General features: G+C 42.5%; 1 protein-coding gene across 5 annotated transcripts in view; it reads left to right on the forward strand.

The window, feature by feature from the left end:
• LOC117354005 (cAMP-specific 3',5'-cyclic phosphodiesterase 4D) overlaps nt 1-19,932 on the forward strand; it is a 1,294,824-nt gene that overhangs the window by 1,036,010 nt on the left and 238,882 nt on the right. The gene's annotated exons all lie outside the window — the stretch shown is intronic.

The raw sequence follows: 19,932 nt of genomic DNA on the forward strand, positions 1-19,932 counted from the left end.
ACCATGGAATCCCACAAATGGAAGAAGTCACTTAACCCTCCAATGTCTCTGGTAGAAATGAAGGGATTACATAGTAAATGACAGGGTATCAGTCCATCCAGTCTGCCCAACAGTCACACTTATTAATTTATGATTAAACCAACCACAAATCTGATATAAAATGCTTGATCGTCTTTCTTTAGCATTTCCGGGACACAACTGCCCTGAACTATCCTTATGTTCCAACTACTGGAGTCAAGCAAAAAAAACAAAAAAATGGAGTTCCAAAAGATGCTTCAACTGAGGGAATGAATGGAGGTTATCAATAACTTGAACTAAGTCTTTATTGGTGTTATACAAAATGACCAGTCTTAGTTGGTCTTTTTTGGATTGTACCAACTAAGACTGGTCATTTTGTTTAACACCAATAAAGACTTAGCTTAAGTTGTTGATGATCTTCAGTTCTCTTCATTTCCCAGGTTGAAGCATCTTTTGGGATGCCTTTTTTTTTTGGGGGGGGGGACTATTCCTGTGGAGACTCTGTTTTTTTTTCCTTTTGCCAACTACTGGAGTTGCCATCAAGACCACTCCAACCTATCTGAATCCGTTTTATGTGGCACTGTCTTCCCATTCCAGCCACTGGATTTGCTGTTGAAGCCCTTTCCAGCATATCCTAAAACCGGATTGCCATATGTGGTACACAGACCTACCTGTATGTTTATGGGGTTTTTTTTAACTTTAATTGGTCAGAAGTTCCTGCCTTGTTAAATTGTGCTGGCGTACCCTGGAGCAAGACATTCAGTGATAATAAACTAGATAGTGTCATTGATCATCTGCTCTGACTGCCATGGTACTGTCCAGTTACTGCTGGGGCTCTCTGGGGGTGGAGTCAGGATAGAGGTGGAGCTATCTAGGCACTGCAGATATTCAGTGCTAGGGTCTGGATAGCTAATGGGTATATTGGACCACATATAATGCTGTCCCGTGTCCACTTAGCTAACTGGGTACAGCAATGAATTTTCCATACCAGGATAACTTCTGGGCAAAGCCAAACAATTGGGGCAACGATTGTGTATCAGTGCTAGTACCTGAATAGGAGTTGGCACTGTGTATTGGGTTCGAATTTAGGTGGTAATGGCCAGGGTTTAAAGAAATGCTGATTGCCGCTGGACAGATAAATACCTGAGAAATGCAAATGAGCACTTTTGGCCTGAGAGTTTACATGTAAAGGATCATTTGATTATAGTGAAAAAGGAAATTATGTTATTGGGTATAATACTTGATGCGAAATTGACAATGATGGCATATTTTGCTTTGAGAATGTTGGCTCAGTTGAGAACAGTACTTACTGGCTGTGATTTTTGGGAAGTATTACAGAATATGGCAAAAAAAAAAAAAAAGAAATCAAAACCCTGCTTTTTAAAAAATTCATCCAAAAACCTTAAACCACTTCACCTACCTCCAGCCAAGTTCACCTACCTCCAGAAAATTCACCTACCTCGACTGAACTCATCTACCACCAGACAATCCTCCCCCAAATATCACACCTAATCACCCTTCATATAAACAGACCATAAAAAGATTGTAATCTTGCCTACTCTAACTGTGTTCCATTTCCATTTGCTAATATCACACTGCTAGGCACTGTTCAGTTTTCTATCCAACCCATAAGATCCCCAAGAAAAAAAAAAAAAAAAAAAAAAAATAATTTGTATCCTCACTGGAAAATGTCCAGTAAAATCCTCTGTAATGTGATCATCTCTGGAAATGTCCAGTCAAATCTTTTGTAATCCGCCTTGAACTGCAAGGTATAGGCGGAATAGAAATCCGTAATGTAATGTAATGTAATATGGTGCTGTCAAAATTAGATTATTGTAATACTTTATATGTGGGTATGACAGCTACTATGGTATGAGCTTTGCAGGTTGTACAGAAGTCTGCTGCTCATATGTTGATGGAGATGTCATGTTTTGATCATATATTCCCCATATTAAAGAAGCTTCATTGGTTTCCAATACAATTTCATATATATTACAAGATTCTTAAATTGGTCCATCAAGGAAACTATGATAATCTGCCCAGATATTTCTGCAAATATATACATTGAGATTTGAAAAAATGTGTGCTGCTGGATGTGAGAATAAGAGGAGAATTACATTATGTAAATACAACAAAATCCTCTTTTTCAGAGGCATGTCTGGTTCTGTGGAATGGTTTCTAGATAAGACGCTATCATTTCAAGCAGTTAATGGATTAAATGCCTAAGTAAACTTATCTCAAATGCATTTTCTTACCAAACTTTTAAAAAATACAGTAAAAACTTATCTCTGATAAATTTGTATAATCTTACATTTTTATCAATGTATTTTGAATTATTTCTTGTAACATCGCTGTTTGTATGCAGACTCTTTTTTTGGAAACCACTTTGAACTGTTTGTGGTATTGCGGTATATAAAAATAAAGTTATTATTATTCCGGGAACTTTATGTTTTTGTGAGAATGTGTTGAGGTTCAGGAAGTTATTAAAAACTCATTTTTTTGTCTGGGCATTTCACTGAACATAAGATTTGCCGCTGCTGGTCAGACCAGTGATCCTTCATGCCCAGCAGTCCACTCACGCAGCAGCCCTTAGGTGAAAGACCAGTGCCCTATTTGAGTCTAGCCTTACCTGCATATGTTCCGGTTCAGCAGAAACTTATCTAACCTTTTCTTGAATCCCTGGAGGGTGCTTTCCCCTATAACAGCCTCTGGAAGAGCGTTCCAGATTTCTACCACTCTCTGGGTGAAGAAGAATTTCCTTATATTTGTATGGAATCTATTCCCTTTTAACTTTAGCGAGTGCCCTCTCGTTCTCTTTACCTTGGAGAGGGTGAACAATCTATTTCTCTACTAAGTCAATACCCTTCAATATCTTGAATGTTTCGATCATCTTCCCTCTCAGTCTTCTCTTTTCAAGGGAGAAGAGGCCCAGTTTCTCTAGCCTCTCATTGTACGGCAACTCCTCCAGCCCCTTAACTATTTTTGTCGCTCTTCTCTGGACCCTTTCGAGTATGTCGGCGGGAGGGGGGGGCGATCGGGGGTTCTGGGGGGGCCGATCGTTGGGGGGAGGGCGTTCCATCGAGGGCAGGAGGGCCTGGGATCCCTCCTGCCTGTATTGTAGTGGGGGGTTGGGGGTCGCCGGGGCCAGGAGGATTTGGGCTCCCTCCTGGCCCATTCAAGTAGCGGCGGGGGGGGGGGGTTTCCGGGGCCAGGAGAGTTTGGGCTCCCTCCTGGCCCATTCAAGTAGCGGGGGGTGGTCGCTGGGGCCAGGAGGGCTTGGGCTCCCTCCTGGCCCAATCGAGATGTGGGGGGGGGGGTCGCTGGAGCCAGGAGGGCTTGGGCTCCCTCCTGGCCCGATCGAGATGCCGGGGGGGGGTGGTGGTCGCTGGGGCCAGGAGGGCTTGGGCTCCCTCTTGCCCCAATGTTGTCGGGAGGGGGTCGCGGTTCGACATGGCAGGAGGGCTTGGGCACCCTCCTGCCTGGATCGTTGTCTGTGTGTGTGTGGGGGGGGGGGTTCTGTAACCGGTGTTGTTTTTGACAGACACCGGTTACAGAATCCAGCTTTTAGGCGAAGGACTGGCTCCTCCTTCGCCTAAAAGCCCTTCTGTTGGACGTTTGTGGCTTAGGCATTTTTTTGTTTCATTATGGCTGAAAAGTGTAGACGTCGTGTGGGTGTACTTTTAGACGTAGTGGTGATTGGGTGTTTAGGCAGAGGAAGGCCATAATCAAAACAAGGACGTTTGGTTTGGTTATGGGCACTTTCCCTGCTTCTGCTTTGAACGTTTAAGGACTTAGGCCAAAAGGGGACTTAGACGCTTTTTTTGATAATGTCCCTCCATGTGTTTATTTTTCTGTTGTTATGATGCCCAATAAATTCCAGTGAACTTTCAAAAGCTACAGTTGAAACCAGGTGAGTGCCACCAGTGACAAATGATGCTGTCCACGTTCTCCTGTGTTGCTTGCTATCCGCAGCCATAAGGAAGCCAGACTTCCAACATTAACTGCCTAGTGGTCGACCCGTACCTCATGCTCTGTGTTTTAAAGCTCCTCACAGAGGGGTTAATGCAGAGCTACCCAGAACAGCCACACGCTGATGGCTGAAAGCATGGCTTATATCACGAGATTCATGAGACATTTCATGGTAATATGATAAGCTGAGCTGCAAGTTCAAAATGTGCAGAATTTGGGCACTAATCAATGAAAGATAGCTGTACATATGAGCTCAAAAGTTCTGCATCAAGATTAGCTTCATTGTACACGTCTCAAAAAGTGACTGCTGTGAGGCTCCTGTTGATGAACAGAACAAAATTTATGTGCAGAACAGATGCAGCCGTGTGCTGTCACTTTTATTGTCTTAAGATATGCATTCCATTCTGTCTTGTGCACGTGTGGCTGGATTCAGTAAGCGGCGTTCAAAATTTAGTGCAGAAAAAAAATTGGCACGGAACGGTATTCTATAACAGGCGTTCCAGGATAGGCGCCCTTTATAGAACAGCACAGCGCACCAGGATCCACGCACAGCTTTGGGCACGAGGATTTACACCAGCTGAAAATTCTGACGCACAAATTGGGCATGGATCCTTACTGTTCAATAACACTGCATATATCTTAAGGGAACCCCCCGCAGACCTGCCTATGTCCCACCCATCATTATGTCCCTTTTGTAGATCTTTTTGCAGAAACACATAGGCCCTCTTTTACTAAGGCGCGCTAAGCATTTTAGCGTGCGTATAGTGCACACTAAATCAACGCATGCACTAACCGCTAATGCATCCATAGAACATAAGAACATAAGAAGTTGCACCCGCTGAGTCAGACCAGAGGTCCATCTTGCTCAGCGGTCCGCTCCCGTAGCGGCCCATCAGGCCTAGTGCCTGAACAGTGGTCCCTGATTAATTTTGTAACTTACCTCTAATCCCATCCCTATAATCTACCTTTACTCTTATCTGTACCCTTCAATCCCCTTGTCTTCCAAGTACCTATCCAAAGCTTCTTTGAACCCCTGTAGCGTGCTCCTGTTTATCACATCCTCTGGTAGCGTGTTCCATGTATCCACCAAAGAACTTCCTGGCGTTTGTTCTAAACCTCTCCCCTTTCAATTTCTCTGAGTGCCCCCTTGTACTTATTGATCCCCTTAATTTGAAAAATAACATGCACACATTAGCGTTTAATGCATGCTAATATTTACCATGCGCCAAAAAGCGTAGCGCACCTTAGTAAAAGAGGGGATTAGGCAGTATTCTGTAAATGGTAACGTGTGTTTTCACTCGGATCTGCCATTTCTGCCCGGGTTTGCTGCCTTGTCTGCTGTCAATTATCATCCATAACTCTTTCACATATATGGTGTAAAGAATGAAAATGCCAGACTCTACAAAAAAGTGTAGAGAAGGAAAAAGCCTCAGAAACGGGCCCTCCCATTTCCACAATGGTGGTTTTAAAGGTGGTTGAGCAGTAACCTCATTGGCATAAAAAAACCCTTTCCTGTCAACTGAAAGAAGCTCTGTGCAGTGCGGTGAAAACTCTGAAAAGATAGATGAAATGAATCAATTTATCTTCAGCTGATCAGTAATTTGTGGCAGATGGTTGTGCAAACAAAATGTGTCCCTTTCAAAACTGCATTGAGCTTTCCGTTTCCTTCAATGCGATGCTTGTCTGCTTTTTCAGGCCCTAAAATGCAAAAGAGCCCATTTAACGGACAAATTCCCCTCTGAGGGCTCCAAATAATATAAAATCTAAATTTGAAGCTATCCTTGTAAGGCAGATTATCAAACTCTTTAGTATTAAACCTTTGATTAAATCAAGCAAATAACTTATATCAGGCAATTTGGTTACAAACAATAAAAATTCATCAAAAATGTCTAGCAACTCTAGTTTAGCAAATTAAAAAAATAATACGCTCCTGGATGGCAAGTGTGCACAGACACGGCACACATGCATTTATTTTAGCAAGTTTATTAGCAATGAGGAGGCAGATTCCTTTCCATCAGATGTATCCAGTCCACAGATTATTGCAAGCCCAGGCACTCTGAAGACGGGTAGCATCTGAGGGCTGGTTTCTGATGTCGCAGTAAGCACGATAAGAATGCCATTGACGTCAGCAGAGTCATCATTTGTGAGAATGGCACTCCTGCTCTTGAAACCACACCAAGCAATTGCAGGGCTTGGAAAATGAAAAGCTTGGTGTGGGGAAGGGGGGAGGGGAGGGATTCAGGGGAAGTGGCAGCCTTGGCTCCAGCTGAACTCTGTTTTATTTTTATGGGGGGGGGGGTATATTGTGCAGTGATGTGGCAAATCAATGAGAGGATGGTGCTAAAAAGAAAAAAAAAAGAATGCTGCCTTACAGAATAACAGTGTTCTCAGAAAAGAATATGAAATCGCTCCTGTTCCAAACCCAGAACAAGCCACCCCCAAAATGCAGACTGACTGCAGTCACTGATCAGAAACAGATCTGTGGAAATGCAAAATAGCTTACAAGGGGACCATTAAAAAAAAAAAAAAAAATCCTGTGGCTAGAAAGAGAAAATAGCCAGCAAAAATCAAAGGGTGTGCTGAGCATTGGAAAAGTAATGAAATGCACAATTTGAACATTTTGTTTAGTCTTCACATATAGGGTGCCTTTATCTATAGGGTACATCAGATCAAAGGATAATGTGCATAATCTTATTATAAGTGGCAGGATCATATGTGGGTGCCTCTGAAAAGGAATGGAATAAGAAAATGTAAAAGGATGTTTTCCATGTATATCACATTTTGACAGTAAGCACATCAGTTGCTGCCATGTGACCATATTACATATGCTGCATAACACATGAACACACAGACCTCTGAGTTAAATGACTGAGAGAGCTATGCGGCACAGTGTTTAGTTGTCACTGGCTCTGTACCTTTCTAAATACAAATGATCAGTTTCTGTGAAATTGTATATTTCTTTTATTTCTAATGATTTTTATTATTATAAAGGTAATAAGACCAATGCAATGAAATACAAGTACATACAGCTAAAACATTCAACAGTACGGTAATAGCCAACAAGAAAGAAAAGGAGACGAAAACTAGACAGAGACAAATAAATCAAAAATTCACAATAGAGCTTCAGATAAGCAAGATAAAAAGAAAGAGAATTCCACCTCAGTCCACTAACTTTCAAAAATAATAAATATACCCCCCCCTTTTTTTTTTTTACAAAGTTGTTTTAAGCTTTATTATTTTTGGCTGTGGCAGTATTAGCTCCGTTGCTCATAGGAATTGTATGAGTGTCGGAGCTAATACTGCCACGGCCGGTGATAAAAAAAAAGCCTAACGTGGCTTCATAAAAGGGGCATAATGTGTTAGCATATAATTACGGAGTATATAGAGAAGTTTAAAACAATTCAACTCAGAAGGGAGGAGGAGAATGTAAGAGAGGTGCCCATAAGTCAGACTAGCCATTCCATGTCAGGTATTTGCCATATTCTATCTAGCCAGAAAAACTCAGAGGTAATATAGAATCCTTCCATTTTTGCACAATGCAAACTTTGGCAATAAGAAATAATTGTCTAACCAAATCAAGTGCTCAAAATATGCTAAATATGCATGCGGAAGCATCTAGGCACACCTATGGATGCCTAAGGCCGGCCTAGACCTGGCTTATGCTGGAAATGGCTTTAAACATCCGTAGGTGTGCCTAGGCCAGACATGGACAACTCTGGTTCTCGAGGGCCGGAATCAAATAAGGTTTTCAGGATTTCCCCAATGAATATGCATGAGATCTATTTGCATGCACTGCTTTCAATGCATATTCATTGGGGAAATCCTGACAACCTGATTGGATTCCGGCCCTCGAGGACTGGAGTTGCCCATGTCTGGCCTAGGCGCTTCTATAGGCATGGGTCAGACACCTTAAATATAGACCTACATTTAAGGAGTCTGTACAAAAAATAGACTTGATTCTGGACATGGCACCTACCGGTAATTGACACATGATAGCACCCATTTTGCAGGCATCTACTGTGGCAGGTGCCGTTTCCAGAATCAGGCCCATAGTGACCATCAGATTATTATTAAGCCAATATTCAGCCCGGGCAATTATCACATTCATTAAAGCATAATATCTGTACTCAGTGGCATAGCGAGGGTAGGGGGCGCCCTGGGCAGAGGCGCACTTCCATGCCCCCCTCTGTACCCCCTGACATCTCCCAACACCCTTCCAATCACTTCTCTCCCCAAATCCTGGTGGTCTAGTGGGCTGGGGGGAGGGTTGGATTAGCTCCCCCAGCTTGAGAACCCTCCACCCTGACACGCCCCCCAGTAACTTTCTATCCCCCCTTACTCTTCTCTTCTATATATAAGTTCATGTAAACCTTTTTTTCCTTCTCTTCCTATATTTTAAGTTCTTGTAAACTGTGCCGAGCTCCACAACATCCATGGAGATGATGCGGTATATAAACTTAAGGTTTAGTTTAGTTTAGTTTAGTTTAGGAGGGATGCTCACTCCTTCCTGCCTAGGGCAATGTGGAACCAAGTGACTTGCCCAGGGTCACAAGGAGCAGCATGGGTCTGAACCCATGAGCTCAGGGTGCTGGGGCTGTTGCTTTAACCCCTGGGTCACTCTTTCAGATATAGTGTGGTAGGAGAAAGCATGGCAAGCATTGTCTGACAGAGATGGCAGACATAGTTAACAAAACATAACATGACAAACATGGTGTGGTGAGACATAGCACAGTGAGCATAGTATTGCAGAACATAGCAGGGCAAACATGGAATTATGAAGCATGACTAACATAGTATGACACGACTTGACAGAAAGGCAAGCATGCATGTTAAAGCATAGCATGAAACACATGGAGTGGCAGATCCTTTTCTAAAATACCACCAAATTTGAGCACATCCCGAGCTGGATGTCTCAATTCTGATCTCGACTTTTTTTTTAATGTAAAATAGGACTTCCTGTATGGTTTCCTTATGTTTTTTTACACTTCTCAGCAAACACTAAAGCAGTTTCCCAGCGGAAAGAAAATGAAGAGGCCCATGATATAAAATGAGATTTTTATTTATTTTAAACTGAGTGACTACCCTATCCCCAAGAGGACAGATTGAGTCAGTCCAGGTTTTATTTCCAATGGAAGTGAAACCCAGACTGGCTCAACTTGTGCTCTTTTTGGGGGGAGTCATATGGTAACCCTACAGCCCTGTTGTGGAATGCTGACCTCCGTTACTATGACATAAAGGGACCTTGTGTAATCTCCGAACTCAGAAGCTATTTTTTTACTTTCAAAGTTCACCCAACTGTGTGCTGTGTAAGTGATGGCATATATTGCCTTAAGTCTAGCTGTGGAAGCCCAGTTCAAATCTCCATTTTTAAAGTCTGAAATGCTCTTTTTACAGAAGGGATTTGAACATTCAACTGAACTGGCAGATGAGATATAGGGGCCTATGTGAGAAAGTGTGGTAAAACGCTTATTATTCAGTCAAGAGGTTTACCACATCATCCTGTGCAACTAAATGGCTAAAATATTATAGTTTTTTTCTCATTTGTTAGTGGTTTGTTGATGTTGAGTATAAAATATTAAACTGAAATGTTTGGATATAAACACTACAAATTCTGGCAATTCTATGCATACTTTGACATCATATATGATGCCACTTTAAAAACACACTTACACCAGTTCTATAATGGTGCTCAGGCATGACTCAGCTGTTGTGGAATGCAGACATAAGGTGGACATATATGCAGACATATAGATGCGGCCACTTATGTCAACTTAGGGCTCCTTTTACTAAGCTGCGTTAGGGCATTAACGCGTTGAATAGCGTGTGCTAGACGCTAATGCCAGTATTGAGCTGGCATTAGTTCTAGCCGCGTAGCTCAGGGTTAGCGTGCACTAATCTGCGTGCGCTAAAACGCTAGCGCACCTTAGTAAAAGGAGCCCTTAATGTCAGGTATAAATGGGCACACCATTCCATATGCGCAACTTATGCTATTCAAAGTTGTTAGAACGCATGCGGATTGTGAAAAATTGCAGGTGGACCTTAGGAAATTGAAAGACTGGGCGTCCATGTGGCAGATGAACTTTTTTTTTTTTTAAACATTATTTTTTTTTTTAATTTTTCATCATGACAACAAGTACACAAACTTGAAAGGATTTGGAAATAATCCAATAAGGTAAATATAATTGAATTAACATCAAACAATAGATTAATTAATTATTTAGTCCACAATCTTTGGATCCAAGAACGAAGAAAATTAAAATAAAGCAAAACAAATACTTACGGCCCCTTTTACAAAGGCGCACTAGTGGCTGCGCTGCGCTAATGGCCCTGAAGCCCATAGAGATTTAAAGGGCTTCGGAGCTGTTGCCGTGCGGCAGCCGCTAGCACGGCGTTATAAAAGAGGCCGTTAACCTAGTAGACAGATTCAGGGGCATAGTTAACCACCAGACAGCCGGTTTGCTACACTGTAGGTGGTATAATTGAACCAATAGTGACTCCACCTCCTTCTCTGGCTGTAATAAACTCACATAATTGTTTTAGATCAAAAAATAAGAAATTCTTCCCTTCTAAAGACATACAACATTTTGCAGGAAATTTTATAAGAAACTGAGCACCCAGAGCCAAAACTCTGGTTCTATAACTAAGAAAATCTTTTCTTTTTTTGTGTGTTTCGACAAATCAGGATAAACACGTACAGTGGAACTGAAAAACTTATCATTCCAAGTGCCTAAAGTATGTCCGTAGAATTAAGTCCCTATCAAACTCTAGGGCAAAAGTCACAATGAGAGTGGTTCTCTCCGTTATTATTTCAAGTGAGTCCTCCAAAAAATTTGTCAAATTTGTCAGTCTTCTGTTGTTCTATTTCTCGTCCAGGAGTAGAGAAAAGCTGTTTTTTCCCATTCAGAGATAGATACTGACTACTGAGCTCTAATTATTGGAGGAAGATTTTCTTCTGGGATTAACAGAATTTCTTTTAAATACTTCCACATTAATGCTAACAGAGCAATTACAGGCTATTTTGGAAAATTTAATACTCCTAAATTATTTCTTCTTTGGAGACTGAGATTGTTAAGGAAAGATCTTATATACAGAAAAAAAATGGAATATCTGGAAAATAAACAAACTTTTTATTTGATTTATTTGTTCTTGATGTTTCACAATAGTCTCCCTTTGCTCTTTTAGAGTAATCTCATCTGTATTGACCTGAATACTAATGGTAGCACAGTCAGCATGAACTAAAGTTATTGCCTTTTTTAGGTTAGAGTCCATGGTAACTATTGCCTTCCACATGTCATCTAAATTGACTTGGGCAGGTTTAATTAACTCCACAAATTGAACTGGTAAAGATAAGATATTCTCACCAACTTGGGCTGTGGGGGACATTGATGGTAAACTGTCTTCAGTGGGGGCTTCACTCACTAGAGACTTCTCCCCCACCTCTCCTGTGGGGCTCACCAGTTGTCGACCTTCACTGGACCACAGAGTTGCCTCGTCCACAGCTGTAATACTTCCTTCAGGTTGGGGAGGAAGCTGCCTTTGAATCGGGCTCAGAGATGTCTGATCAGTGCTGAGGTTTGCCGATGGACTCAGCACACTTCCCGAAGCCTGGGTCATCACTGAAGTCTAATGCGTAATTCCGGCGTCCAACGTCATCTATATCATGCCTCTGTAGCCGCCGATTGCCAGAGGTCCCAGTTGCAAAGTTCCTTTTCTTTTCCCCATCGCAAGACAGCAAGGGAGAACCAGTAGGTCTTTCGACTGGATAGAAACGTGTCCCAAAGAACATGCAGGTAAAATAATACAAACGGTGAAGCACGGAGCTGTGCCTCAGTCGCCATCTTGGATCAGAGTGACAGATGAAATTAAATGTGGACAAATGCAAAGTGATGCACATTGAGAAGAATAACAATGTTCCCCTCGTACGTTAAGATCCACTGACCAAAAACTCCTTTTTATTCCTTCTCTAAAAGAATTCTATTACACCCGAAAAACCAATTTTGCTGTAACTGCACCCACACTATGGAACTCTCTCCCACAATATTTACGGGACGAACAAAATTTAATCAAATTCAAGACTGGCTTAAAGACTTTCTTATTTCAAGATGCTTTCGATTGAACCTAAATCATCCTTTTTCATCTCTCAAGTCTTCCTCTTTTATTTTTTCTTTCTCTCTCTTTTTTCTGCCTCTTACCGCGAATAAGTACTTGCTTCAACAAAGCTACCCTAACCCTCACGTTCTATCCTCTCCCCACTTTCTCCTTCTTTACTAAATTATGTAAATTCTCCCCTCCTTCCCCTATTTTCCTCACCTTCCAGTTTGTCTAGTCTATGTCATTTACGTTCACTTCATTTTATAAAATTTTTAGCCTTTACAAAACATTGTTAACCGGCCAGACATTTGCTTGATGGTCGGGATATTAAAAACTAATAAACTTGGAAACTTGGAAACTTGAATCACAGTTACCAGATGCTAGGGTCCACCTTGGGGTTAGCGCCCAAGAAAAGGATCTGTGTATCATTGTAGACAATACGATGAAACCTTCCACCCAATGTGCGGCGGCAGCCAAAAAGTAAACAGGATGCTGGGAATTATTAAAAAAAGGATGGTTAATAAGACTAAGAATGTTGTAATGCCCCTGTATCGCTCCATGGTGCAACCTCATTTGGAGTATTGCGTTCATTTCTGGTCTCCTTATCTCAAAAAAGATAGAGTTGCGCTAGAAATAGTTTAAAGAAGAGTGAACAAGATGATAAAGGGGATGGAACTCCTCTCGTATGAGGAAAGACTAAAATGGTTAGGGCTCTTCAGCTTGGAAAAGAGACAGCTGAGGGAGATATGATTGAAGTCTATAAAATCCTGAGTGGAGTAGAACAGGTACAAGGGGATCGATTTTTCACTCTGTCAAAAATTACAAAGATTAGGGGACACTCGATGAAGTTTCAGGGAAGTGCTCTTAAAACCAATAGGAGGAATTTTTTTTTTTTTTTTTAAACTTAGAGAATAGTTAAGCTCTGGAACGCATTGCCAGGGGATGTGGTAAAAGTGAATAGCATAGCTGGTTTTAAGAAAGGTTTGGACGAGTTCCTGGAGGAAAAGTCCATAGTCTGTTATTGAGAAAGACATGGGGAAAACCACTGCTTGCCCTGTATTGATAGCATGGAATATTGCTACATATTGGGTTTTGGCCAGGTACTAGTAACCTGGATTGGCCACCATGAAAACGGACTACTGTGCTTGATGGACCATTGGTCTGACCCAGTAAGGCTATTCTTATGTTCATATGTTCTTATTCTATAAGTTGTTCATGTTGCTACACAAAACACCCACAGCATGCCATAATTTGCCCATGTTAGTACCCCCCATGCAGTTGCACATGAAGGGTGAAATTCTATAAGAACTGCCTGAAGTTAGGTGCCTAACTTAATTAGTAAATTTGCTTCAGTTATGAGCTTTAACAGGCTCCTAATTCAAAACCATAAAACTTAATTGAGTGATATCATCTAAGGCGCAATTCTACAAAAGATAGGTGCCTATCACATGGCGCCTTGCACTGCCTAACTCCAAAGTAGGCGTGTTTAGGAGTGGAGAAGGACTTAGACACTTATAATATAGGCCTTTAAAACCCTGACCTACATTACAGGCACCTAAGATTTAAGTTAGGTGTGATTCTGTAATAGGTGCCTAAGTGTGATTGATAAGAGATAGGCCCTATATTAAACTATATCCCCCCAAGAGGCCATTTTACTAAAGGAAATTAAGCCCATAATGTGGTACATGGTAAAAGGTAACTAGAGAATGTGTTAAAACTAACCAGCATTAAACAGAAAAAAGACGCATTTATCACCTACAAACATTTAGGCAGAAATGGGGCGAAAGAGGACTATCTAGACAGATCTAAAGCTGTCAAAACAGCAGTCAGAGAAGCCAAACTCCGAATGGAGGAAGAGCTAGCACGGAAAATTAAGAAAGCGGATAAATCTTTCTTCAGCTATATTAGTGACAGGAAAAGAAACAAAGATGGGATAGTACGCCTGAAGCAATCGGACGGTAACTTTGCGGAATCAGATTCTGAGAAGGCAGAACTACTAAACAAATACTTCTGTTCAGTGTTCACCTGCGAAGCGCCGGGAGCTGGTCCACAGCTGCAGACGGGAGATAACCAGAAAGACCCGTTTCAAGATTTCGAATTTACGCCCAGTAGCGTCTATGACGAACTATCAAGACTCAAGGTAAACAAAGCCATTGGACCGGATAACCTACACCCCAGAATGCTCAGGGAGTTAAGGGAAGTCCTGGCAGTACCATTATCTGTTCTTTTCAATCTTTCCCTAAGCACAGGAAGGGTCCCCTTGGACTGGAAAACCGCCAACGTAATCCCACTCCACAAAAAGGGCTGCAGGACAGAGACAGCAAACTACAGACCAGTGAGTCTCACATCTATAGTGTGTAAACTCATGGAAACACTGATCAAACAGAATCTTGACACAATCCTAGACGAAGAAAAACTGCGTGATCCACACCAACACGGGTTCACCCAGGGCAGATCCTGCCAATCTAATCTGATTAGCTTTTTTGACTGGGTTACTAGACAACTGGACGCCGGAGAGTCACTGGACGTGGTATATTTGGACTTCAGTAAAGCATTTGATAGCGTCCCTCATCGAAGATTACTGAACAAGCTGAAATCGATAGGATTAGGAGACACTCTAACTACATGGGTTGGGGATTGGCTGAGCGGTAGACTTCAGAAGGTGGTGGTGAATGGTACCCCATCCAAAGCATCGGACGTGATCAGTGGAGTGCCGCAGGGCTCGGTCCTGGGCCCGATTCTATTTAACTTATTCATAAGAGATATGACGCAAGGACTTAGAGGAAGGGTATCACTGTTCGCCGACGACGCCAAACTTTGCAACATAGTAGGCAAAAACTTATTACCTGATAATATGACACACGATCTACTGTTGCTGGAACAATGGTCAACTACTTGGCAGCTAGGCTTCAATGCTAAAAAATGCAAGATAATTCACCTGGGTAAGAGAAACCCGCGTAGAACTTATGTACTAAATGGTGAGACCTTGGTTAGGACCACGGCGGAACGCGACCTAGGGGTGATCATTAGTGAGGACATGAAGGTTGCCAATCAAGTGGAGAAGGCTTCCTCCAGGGCAAGACAAATGATGGGGTGTATCCGCAGAGGTTTCGTCAGCAGGAGACCTGAAGTTATGATGCCGTTGTACAGAGCCATGGTGAGGCCTCACTTGGAGTACTGTGTTCAGTTTTGGAGACAACACTACCGAAAGGACGTGCTGAGGATCGAGTCGGTTCAGCGAACGGCCACCAGGATGGTCTTGGGGCTCAAGGATCTCACGTATGAAGAAAGATTTAAAAAAATTGCGGCTGTACTCACTTGAGGAAAGAAGAGAACGGGGAGATATGATTGAAACATATAAGTACATCACGGGACACATCGAGTCAGAAGATGATATCTTCTGGCTCATGGGACCCTCGACCACCAGAGGGCATCCGCTGAAAATCAGGGGAGGGAAGTTTCATGGCGACTCCAGGAAGTACTTCTTCACCGAAAGAGTAGTGGATCATTGGAACAGACTCCCATTCCAGGTGATAAAGGCCAGCAGCGTGACGGATTTTAAGAGAAAATGGGATACTCACATGGGATCTTTAAGGGAGTAAATTCAGGGGAGGGGATACTTGGAATGGGCAGACTTGGTGGGCTATAGCCCTTTTCTGCTGCTTTTTTCTATGTTTCTATGTTATCTATTTTTTAAAAAAGCACTTTTGGAGGGGGAGTAACATGAGCAGAGAGTGGGTATTCCTGCTTTATCCAGTTAGGACCCGATTCTAAAAACGACCCATACTAATTGGCTGTGTCAATTAAAAACCAATTAAAACACCATAAAGGCTGCCATCATCCTGTGTACGAAGGCACCTTATGACACCTAATGCCACTGTAGGTGTAGTCAATGCCGAACGTGGTGTTGGGTGTCGTAAGGCACCTCCGTAGGCGTGATTCTCGTGAAAGGTTAGCACTGGAAATGTAGACCTTTAAAACCCTGCCTACATTTCTGGCACCTACCTTTCATGCAGTGTGATTCTACAAATGGTGACGTTGCATGATTGACGTGCGATCGGTGGCCGTTTCTTAGGCAGCCACTGATACTGACGCCGTTTGTAGAATCTGGCCCTTAGTGCATTATAATTCGCATGTGCAGAGTTATCATGGGAGTACATAAAGCCTCGCAGATAGGCGGCAGTAGGCCCAGATTCTATAAATGACACTTAAAGTTAGATCAGTGCACCTAGATGATCCAGGTGCCTAACTTAATTTTCTTTATTGGCTTAGTCAGCACAGATAATTGAAAGCACCATTAAATAATTTTTTAAAATTTGAAAATTAGCTGCACTAGACCGATTCAGAAAGATCTATTTGATGCACTAAAAAGTTTACATGCAAATGATTCACGTGGATGTTTGCCATAATCCCTGACTGTCTGATCTGATGAATCGCTATGAGAACGACTCTCACACATGCGCGGAGTCGGCAGGGGAAAGCCTCCTGCCATGCTGTTCCGGCAGGAAACCTTTTTTTTCTTTCTTTTTTATAATGGGTATAGATGCTGTACGTGTTACACATGCACAATATCTGCCCCCATTAAAAAAAAGTCTCCCCCCGATGACGGCCCTTCCAAACGACCCCGAGTAATGCGGCACCGGGAATCCCCCTCCCCCCATGCTAGCGCAGGAGGGATGGCTATTACCTCCTGCCATTTGCCCTCCCCCCACCCCGCACGAGACAAAAATTGCAGGAAGGATGCCTACGCCATCTTGCCACCAAAGGCTCACCCCCATGCCATGCATCCCCAAACATCCCCTACCCTCCCCCTTTCCCCCACAAAAAAAGGCAGAAGGGATGCTCACTCACTTTTGCCACCAAAGGTCCCCCGATACCCCTACCCTCAGAACATCACCCTCCCCCTAGTACCTTTTTAGAGAAGTTGGAGTGGGAGGGAAGCTCAATCCATGCTGCTTATAGGCCTGCCATTTCAAAATGGTAGGCCTTTCCCTCCCCAGTGCATATTGAGAAGACTCTCAAAAAAATTTTATTGCTTAGATACGAGTATCTATCCAGCTAACATGCTGGAACATATCCCTTCAGGTTTCTTGTTGTGACTGACTGATTACTGTATGCTTAAAAAAGGGCATATTCCCAAGAATATCATCTGCCATTGCACTGACTCCCATACCTACAGCCTTGGGATTGGACTATCTAAAGTAGAAAACTTTAGGCCAGTGGTAGGAATACCATGGTTTGCAAAATCTTTAGAATTCTATGTCAATATACAATTCTCTGGTTTTCTATGTCTAACCAATGGATTTCACAGCCCACAGCGTGGCTTCAGAGCTATGCATAGCACAGAATCTTTACAGTTAGAATTAACGTGAATAGCAAAATCTTACCTAAGCTAGGTAAACAAAACATCCTGTTGCAGTTTGACATCTGCTTTCAATGCAGTGGATCACTCTTTCTTGCTTCTAAAATTGAATGCACTAGGCTTACATGAAACAGTTTTAATATGGTTTACAGAATTCCTAGGTAATACAACATAAGAGGTAAGAAAGGACAATAAGAAATCCCAAAGTTGGAGGGCCTTCTGCAGTGTTCTGATGCCTCTGTCCTTATTTAATGTGTATTTGAAAACCCTGGGTAAGAGTTTCTCCTTTCCTCAAGTTCACACATGTTCTTATGCAGACCATATCTTCCTTCTTTGTGTGGTCAAAGAATCCTGCAGGTGATACATTACAGTACCTAACAAAGCTCATTGAAAATCTAACTACCCTATATACTCGAATATAGGATGAAATTTTTGGACCAAAAAAATGGGCCAAAAATGGGGGTCTCTCCTATATTCGGGTCATCACCCAACCCCCTCCCAGACTTGATGCAGGCCTCTGGTAGGCTGGGACAGGAGGAATCCCTCCCGATACAAACAATTTTTTTTACCCCCTTCACCCACGTACCTTTTCTCACATCCGTGGTGGTCCAGTAGTGTATTAGCAGGAGCGAATTTTCCGTGCTCTTGCCCTGCTCTTCTCCTTCCAATCTCACAGCTAGCAGCTAGTGGACAGCGACGCACAGGCACGCAGAAGTAAGCTTCTCGAGCACCTGCCCGGCCCTGTACAACTCCATGAATGGCAGCCACCAGTTCTCGTAGGATTCACGAGACTCACGAGAACTGGCGGCAGCCATTCAGCAAGAAGCGCAGGGCTGGGCGGGAGCTCTAAAAGCTTGCTCCTGCGTGCCTGTGCGTCGCTGGCTACTAGCCACTAGCCATGAGATCGGAAGGAGAGGAGCAGGGCAAGAGCGCGGAAAGTTCGCTATTGCCCATACACCGCTGGACCACCAGGGATAGGAGAAAAGGTACGTGAGGGGTAAAAAAAATTGCTAGTATTGGCCAGGACAGGAGACGGAAAGGATCCTTCCTGTCCTGGCCTATCACTAGATCACCAGAGGGGGAAGAGGGTACAGGGTAGGAAGGTGGGACATGGTGCAGACCGTGGCAGGAAGAGGGGACAGGGTGCAGAGTCTGGCAAGTAGTGAGGAGTTCTAGGTGTAGAATCTGGCAGGGAGGGGGGCTGAGTGCAGAGCCTGGCATGGGAGGGCATGAGGGAGGGGACACTGGGTGCAGATCGTGGCAGGGTATGGTACTTGAATATTAAGCCCCGTCTTATATTTGAGTCAACCATTTTTCCTCCTTTTTGGGGGTGGAAATGGGGGTCTCGACTTATATTCAGATCGACTTAAATTTGAGTATATACAATATGTGGTCACAGAAGAACTTCCTTAAACTTAATAAACTGAAGAATAAGGTGCTTTGGTTTGAAAATTATAATTCACTACCAAATACAGATCTGGTGTTAATTACAGGAGAAAAGCTCAAGATTGTTAAAATGTCAAAAGTCCTAGGTGTTATTCTAGATTCTTATCTAACCATTGGAGCTTTTGGCCCATCTTACTCAACCATCTGGTCCTCTCATTTTGTGGGATTCTCTCATAACACTTGCTCAGACATATAAATAATTGGGAGTAATATTTGATTCTGAATTATCTTTTAAATCCCAAGTGTCATCGGTTATCAGCAAGGTTTTTCAAGTTCTTTGATGTATCTGGTCAATTCATTATTTATTTGATATTAATACCTTACCCCCCCCCCCCCATTATGAAGTCAGGTTAGAGTTTTTTATTGCCAGCTGCGACAGTAAAAGCTCTGACGCTCATAGGAATTTTATGAGCGTTGAAACTTTTATCGCCGTGGCCAGCGATAAAAAAAACCCTAACCTGACTTCATAATAGGAGGGTTAGTTTCCCTCGTAATTTTTTTTTTTTTTAATAGTTTTCAAGACTTGATTATTGTAATTTGGTTTATTCAGGATTTTCTCACACTCAGTTGAAGCATTTACAACTACTGCAAAATTTAGCAGCTCATTTATATTGATAAAGTTACACTGGTTACCAGTATAATATCATGTCCAATTAAAAATACTTTGACTCACAAGGCAATTTTTGAGCAGTTTCCTCTTTATTTAGCTAATTTACCTCGTCTTTAAGGAACGCATAGCGTGGATTTTAGCGCCGGCAGCGGCAGTAACTGCTCCAACGCTGATAGGAATTCGATGAGCGTCAGAGCAGTTACCGCCGCTGCCTGGGCTAAAACCTGCGCTATGCGTTCATAAAAGAGAGGGGTTAATTATTAAAAAAGGGAGGGTCATAAATTGTTTATACCACATAAACAATTATGAACGTCTTTCTATTCCTCCATTATCTTGTGCTCACCTTCAATCTACTTGTGATGCATCATTTTTCTATATTGCACCTTTATTGTGGAACGCGCTTCCAATATCACTCTGTAAAGAAACATCTTTAAAA

This window comes from Geotrypetes seraphini, chromosome 1 (genome assembly GCF_902459505.1).
Source record: "Geotrypetes seraphini chromosome 1, aGeoSer1.1, whole genome shotgun sequence".
Taxonomy (NCBI): Eukaryota; Metazoa; Chordata; class Amphibia; order Gymnophiona; family Dermophiidae; genus Geotrypetes; species Geotrypetes seraphini.